This window comes from Nymphaea colorata, unplaced genomic scaffold (genome assembly GCF_008831285.2).
Source record: "Nymphaea colorata isolate Beijing-Zhang1983 unplaced genomic scaffold, ASM883128v2 scaffold0466, whole genome shotgun sequence".
Lineage (NCBI taxonomy): Eukaryota > Viridiplantae > Streptophyta > Magnoliopsida > Nymphaeales > Nymphaeaceae > Nymphaea > Nymphaea colorata.
In genome coordinates, this window is record NW_022204972.1 from 1 (window position 1) to 7,500 (window position 7,500).

A 7,500-nucleotide genomic window follows, 5' to 3' on the forward strand; every position below is an offset into this window, starting at 1 on the left:
ATCAGATTGTATGCGTTTAGGAATAAAGACGCATATTAAAATCAATGATGGATTATTGAATCATATCGAGCGGGTAGCGGGAATCGAACCGCATCGTTAGCTTGGAAGGCTAGGGTTATAGTCGACGTCGATTCATCACTATTAACGTCTCTAATTCAAACCGAACATGAAACTTTGGTTCATTCGGCTCTTTATGGAATAAAGGATAGATTCCCCGATTTAGGGCGTAAAGTAACCTAAACGAAAAAATTGACGATGTATGATATTAGTATGGAAATGGAAAGGTATGGAAATCAAAGAAGGAAGTCATAGCAATCGGAATAAGAAAATTCGATCCATAACACCTATGTCAGCTTTTCTGTCTGAATGTATCCAAAGCTATTCGCTTTCTAGATGATCCCTCTAGAGGAGGGGTATTATAAAAACCCTTCTAGTTACTTCGTTCCCTATTTCTACTGACATGAATCCTTAGGAAAAGAATCTTATTTCTACCGAGCTGAAACAATATATGCCGATGGCCCGGTAAACCGAAGTCACCGTTTAATAGCTATTTGGCTTCAATCTCCCCTTTACAAAATCGAAGATCTAGTTACGATTAGAAATACACTTTTGTATCTTCATCCATGGATCTTTTACTCATACTTATCTAATTCTAATTGGAAAACTCAAAAATTATGCTTCGCAATTCCATAATCCCAGTTTTGGATGCAAATCGCGAAAATTATATTCTTCCCCAATTGTGGCATTGATAGGAAAGGGTTAAACCCTTATAAGAAATAAAGTTTTTGATCGGAATATGAATGTATCAAACCGAAAGAACCCTTAACTATTTCAGTTGGTAATAGAACGAATCACACTTTTACCACTAAACTATACCCGCTACATTGTGATTATTGTATAGGAATGGCCCATTTGTCGAACAAGGAGATGAGGCGCGATCAAGATATTGTGAATATTAGAGTGCTGACATGCCCTGTCTCCGGGGATACTTGATGAAATAGGGCAAGAGGATAAATAAAAAACCTTTTTGTTTTGCTGTAGAAGTCGTTACTCAGAGGTCCGATAGAATCGGCGAGGTTGGAACAGAAAAATAAGTTTTGTGCAATAATATATATAGTTAAGTTATAGTTTATAGTTCCATTTTTTTTTTGCTCAAGTTTATTTAAACAAAACAAAGCTTGTCTCTTGAGTACTTGAGGGAACATACATACGCTTTTCCCATTCCAATAAAAAAAGCAACGATGAATCAAAGGAAAAATAAGGAAATAACAATATAATAAATTTCCTTCATATCATAGAAATCGAAATAGCTCTTGTTGCTGCTTCAACTCAATAACATATTGAGTTTTCCAATTTCTCATTTTAGGTTAGGTTGAAAGGGGGGGAATGGCCTGGCCAGTGCCTAGCCAGGCCGGGAGAACAAAAGAATAACCTTTCGAACGAAATAAAATCAAAGAGGGATCTTTTTTTCCTTTTTTCCTTTAGAGATACCTGTTTTGAATGGTTGTATAAATAGGATTTCTTATAAAATTCATATATATCTCTAGAATAAAGAAAAAGAAATATGAATCTTTACTTCACACGTCGTGTCACATATGAATTATTCATTTTTTTTTTTTTCAATTTGGAGAGATGGCTGAGTGGACTAAAGCGGCAGATTGCTAATCTGTTGTACGAGCTATTCGTACCGAGGGTTCGAATCCCTCTCTCTCCGTTTCCTACGCTCACTTGATATTTATCTTTCTCATTCTATAAACCCCGAGTCCCTTTGGTTTGGTTGGATTGATGATTTCATTTAAATAAATGAAATGTATGGAATAGATAAAATTTTAAGTTAAGAAGATGGATTTAGAAACCAAACCAAAAAAGGAAAGAAAAAATCTATTATTCTTTATTCTTCGCGTCCAGGATTACGTCCTGGGTCATTAGACAGGAATCCGAAGATGAAGAGCGAAACAAAGAATATCACCACCGTATAAACGAACAGTTTGAGAGTAAGCATTACAAATCTCCAAGACCTGTTGGGGGAGAAAAAGGGAATAGATTCTCAACCTTTGTACCATCTCATTTTTTGATACCAAGAAACGAAGTGGTTTTTAGAAAAGAAAGGAATTAACAGGAATTCAATTCATTTGTATTGTAATAAAATAAGGTTCTGATTCCTTCGTTACCAAAAAAAAGAATCTCGTCATACCTACAATGCGATTTGTTGATATTGCATTGCGGGGGCTCAGAATACCGTATGCGCTCCATGGATGGAGGGTCAGAATGAGGAAATGAGGTGATCCGGATTCACGGAGTCTATTGAAGAATGTTCAATGTTTGAATCGAGGGTTCTTGTCTTAATGCACTACTTATCTCATCTTTCTTGGTAAAATTGGTAAAATATTTTTTTTTTTTTTTTGAATAAGTCATGAATCTTTCTAGAACAGTATCAAGGATCTCATCGAAAACTTACAGCAGCTTGCCACACAAAGGCTAAGAGAAAAAAGAGCACAGGTATGACCGGCATAAAATCCACGATTGGGTTCAAAAAAGCATAAGCCTCGGGCAATTTTGCGAAGAAAAACCCACTCGGCTGAAGGGCAGAATTAAGACAGATACAGATTAAACTAAAGATATTAGGCATAACAAATATTTTGTTCTTAGAATAATATCATTTTTATTGAGTTATTTCTTGAAGGGAAAAAATCAAGAAAGAGGGTAGGTAAAAAAGTCCTTCTTTCTTTGAATTCCCCCAATCAAAGATCCTTCAATTGTCAAATTGAATTATACGGAATCATACTTTCATACAATATCTTAATTATCTTAATTTAATTATATGTAATGATCAATGAATTTAGTTTTATTCCGGATTTACACGTGTCGAATCTCAGCAACAACTTCTTTCTTCCATAGATACTGGGCTGGAATTGACGAACACCCGATACCAATATTAATGTATATTCGTGTTTGAATAGAAACATAAATGGGGCGTGGCCAAGCGGTAAGGCAACGGGTTTTGGTCCTGTTACTCGGAGGTTCGAATCCTTCCGTCCCAGATTAATTCCATCTTAACTCAACAAATATTATTTGTTCTCTTTAATCATCTAAATTTCTATTTAGGAGGTTCATGTTGGATACAATGTAATCGTAATCTATTCTTTATTTCTAGTTTTTTCTTTCTAGTTTGGTTTTTAATGTTAATGATTTTTAATGTTAATGATTCTTTTCTGAATTAGACTTTACCTTTCTATTCTGTATTCTGTTTCCTACACACGGAATTCACTTTCAATGACTGACACACGTATGAAAAATCCATGATTTTGGTATAGGCGTGGGGGGAGCATAGACATAGATCCGTTGAAAAGATATTTTTTTGATTTAATTCAAAATTGGATTATTCAGTCTATGTCCGTACCGTTCATATTGGAGTTGGTTAGTCAAAAGAAACTTTATGCTTGAATCCAGAAAATTCTGATTCCTGCATGATCCATTCTGAGTCGAAATGTGAAAGAAACCTCTTCTATCTTCTAACTTTGAATTAATGGTAAAGCAGATATGGTAATCGTATCTCATTTAATAATTATCCCAATTGAGAATTCATTTTATTTGGATTCTAATGAGGGTTCGAGTTCGTGGTACCAATTCCATCAACGGGATTCGAGTTCCTAAGACTGGACTCAAATGAAAAAATGGGAATAAAAACGGATCTGGACCTTTTTTGTTTTGCACTTATACGTGTCTGGTACTGGTATAGCACGCAGCTTACACAGCTTATAAGAAAAGAAGATTCTTTTGTTGGTTGACCGGGTATGCATGATTCATAATATAATCCAGATGAAATGTTTTTTAGATATGTGATGTGCTGATCAACAATGGAAGGTATCAATTGAAATATCTGTGGCTATTCCCGATTTCATCAACAAACAATCAAGTTCAATAGGAATAGATGCATTGTATTGTACCCAATTTGCATCTGGTTCTAATGAACTGATGAATAATGGAATTGTAAATCCATTGGTAGGCAGAATCGCGGATTTAATTTACTTGACTTTATCGAACGACTCTGGAAGCAAAAAAGCAGAATATGCCGAAAAGAAGCATGCCACCCTTTTGTATTGTTATTGTTCTATTTCAGTAAGAACAAACAACAAACAGTCTTTGGTTTCGGTCAGAAATTTCTGTGATGCCTTAAAATATCCACGATTACCCGCGGTAACAGCTGTATATATAACATAACCCGATGGATACCAAAAGATCATGCTGCTTTGATTCTGATATTCTCAATCAGATTCAAGAATGAATCGAGGACGTTCACTTTATCTTATTTACTTTACTGTGTCTTTTTTTATTCATTTTTTGACTTTTACTATATTTCTTATTATGTTTGATGCTCATGAACAAAGAAATGAAATTAGTTTTAGATTTTGTTTCTCGTCCCATTTATCTGGTTTAGACAGTTGATCTGGTTTAGACAGTTGATGATTTAAGGAAAAGCAAAATTAAATTTCATGTTATTATGATGATCAAAATGATCAAATTGACGTCTAAGAGATATCCGTAATTACAGTTATTCGTTGTGATTGCACAGACTTGCTGATTGATTCAGAGATCAAATTGAGTCTTTACGGAAGAACTGCTTTCCACCAATAGCAATGATGGCAAAGTACGAGATTTTTTTATGTGAAACCATTTTTCATGAATCCTTGATACTCGATGAAGTCTGAGATTAGTTAATTTATCATTTACCATCAAACCACTTTGGCCCTTTCTGGTTCATTGGAATGGCTTAATCAGTTACTAACTCATTCTTTTCCGGTATTGGAAATCCAATTAAAGATCTTTAGTTTAGCTTAGTCGTTCGAGCAAGAATTGGCTCATTTCACTCATGACTGATTGTCACAAATGATCAGGTTGTTAACTAACTTCTTGTTTATTCGTCTTTCTTATAAATGGTGAAATAAATGATTCATACGCTAGAATCAGGGGGCAAACTGGATACTTGTTAGATATACATATGCGTCCATGGAGAATATTAAAAAATAGAATAAAAGATCAATCAATGACTATTCATGATTTAATTCCATATTGAATCAATCCCGTACCGATTCCGAATTATAGGAATTTTTGTTATGGTAAAACTTCGTTTGAAACGATGTGGTAGAAGGCAACGTGCGACTTGAATGACATGATCGGCTGTGGATTTTTACATCCATCATCTTCAATGAGGATGCTCTTGGCTCGACATATTTTGTTCTGTTTCACCATTACTCCACGATGTTGGGTTGTAATGTAAATAAAATAGTACATGATGGAGCTCGAGAATAAATGATTATCAGAGGCAGGATCTAGGGTTAGTGCCAATTAATAATTTGGAACGACTTCGTAAGTATATCTTCGATATAGAAAAGGTCAAATTGGACCGACTTTTCTATAAAAAAAAAGTTTGCTGTAATTGGTGAGACTATTTCGATGATAAAGAAGTGTATCACAGGGGAATTAATGGAATTGAATCGTTCGTATGATTCTTCGACGTAAAGAAATAGCCAAAAGGTATGTTGCTGCCGTTCCGGAAGATTAAAGATCACCGAAGTAATGTCTAAACCTAATGATTCAAGGATAAGTGATTCCAAAACAAGAAAACACCATTTTCAATGATTGTCTCAATCAAGTGGATTGGATCATAATAAGTAAGAAATGGAAATATATTCCAGACGAGACAAAAAAGGGGTTATAGACCGCTCAATAAATATTTATTTAAGGATTTTTTAAGGATTTCTTTTTTAGTCCTTTGAGAATTACCCAACTTGAGTTATGAGGACGAATGATATTTTTATTTTATAGGAAGGAAGAAGGAAAAAAGACGACTTCAATCATAATTTAATTGATGATTTCAAGGATCCGTTTGCTATAGATTTATATCCATCAATTTTAATCATTCTTTCTCGAGCCGTATGAGGAGAAAACTTCCTATACGTTTCCAGGGGGGGGGGTATTGCCCATCGATCTATCCCAATGAGCCACCTATCGAATCATTGCAATTGATGTCAGATCCCGAAGAGAGGGAAGAGATCTTCGGAAAGTAGGCTTTTACGACCCGATAAAGAATCAAACTTATTTAAATGTTCCTGCTATTCTATATTTCCTTGAAAAAGGAGCTCAACCCACGGGAACTGTTCATGATATTTCAAAAAAGGCAGAGGTATTTAAGGAACTTCGAGTTAATCAAACAAAATGAAATTAATGAAATCAAAAGATGGACCGGTATAGTAGCTAGTTCTAGTTTTGTTTAATTGTTTCTTCGCCACTCTCTTGCTATATTCATACCTATTCGCTATTGTTCCTATATGGTTTGAGATAATGTAAGGACAAAGAATGACAAAGAATCTCTTTGTCTTTTTATATTTATATGAATATGAGAGGGATAGAAAAAGGATTATATTATATGTCATAACTGAAATCCATGAAATTATGGGATTACCATTAATCTGATGGTTTTCCTTGGGACTCCCTCACCTCAAGAAACAAGAGGTGAATCTTGGGGCCTATAGTGATAGTGAATAAATACGATATTCTTTTTTACCTACTTCTTCTTTACTTCACTTCATTTTCATTTCTTGTAGTGCCAATCTAACACAAGGCCTTATCTTATTTATATTTAGTTTATTTATTGTATTTTGTTTGATTTGATTTCCCAATATTTCGTTTGTATTGACAATGGTCTCTCGAACGAATAGAATACAATAGAATTCGATCGTAGATAAATCGATCTATTCTTGCGGTTTCATAGGTTTGGTTTTTTACTTCATTCAAAGGATTGGTTTGAGGGATCGTCTGTGACACAGGAAGTCTTTTTTTTATTTACTAAAGCTATACTTATCTGTGAATCTGCTCTTCTTTATTGTATAGATTTTTAGAATCATAGTTTCTTCTAAACTTGCTGTTATTCTTATGCTTATGTTAGTTCAATGTTTTGACTTGACTGGTTCCGGTAATTTTGACTTGACTGGTTCCGGTAATCAAATCTCTTGATTTTTATTTCGATCGTAATTAGATCCTTATCTGGGTTGCTAACTCAACGGTAGAGTACTCGGCTTTTAAGTGCGGCTATGATCTTTTACACATTTGGATGAAGCGGATTCGTCCATACCATCGGTAGAGTTTGTAAGACCACGACTGATCCTGAAAGGGAATGAATGGAAAAAACAGCATGTCGTATCAATGGATAACTCTGAGAATACTTCATTCTTATCTGGTCATATCAGATCGGTAAAAAATGTCCTTTTGATTCTTAGCTAGAACGGTTCAAAATTCATTCACAGTTGGGTCAAGTGAATAAATGGATAGAGCTATATGGCTCCAATTATAAGGAAAAACCAAAAGCAACGAGTTTCCGTTCTTATCTGAATTCGAACGAATACCCGATCTAATTAGACGTTAAAAATATATTAGTGCCTGATGCGGGAAAGGGCTCTCCTGCGAGTGGATCATTGATTCCTTTAAAAAAAAATCCTAACT

The 7,500-nt window shown here is 34.6% G+C and overlaps 1 non-coding gene across 1 annotated transcript; it reads left to right on the forward strand.

Annotated features, from left to right (window-relative positions):
* Positions 1-1,626: 1,626 nt before the first annotated feature.
* Positions 1,627-1,714, forward strand: TRNAS-GCU (transfer RNA serine (anticodon GCU)). Its single transcript has one exon. It is a non-coding gene; the product is annotated as a tRNA-Ser (tRNA).
* Positions 1,715-7,500: the final 5,786 nt, after the last annotated feature.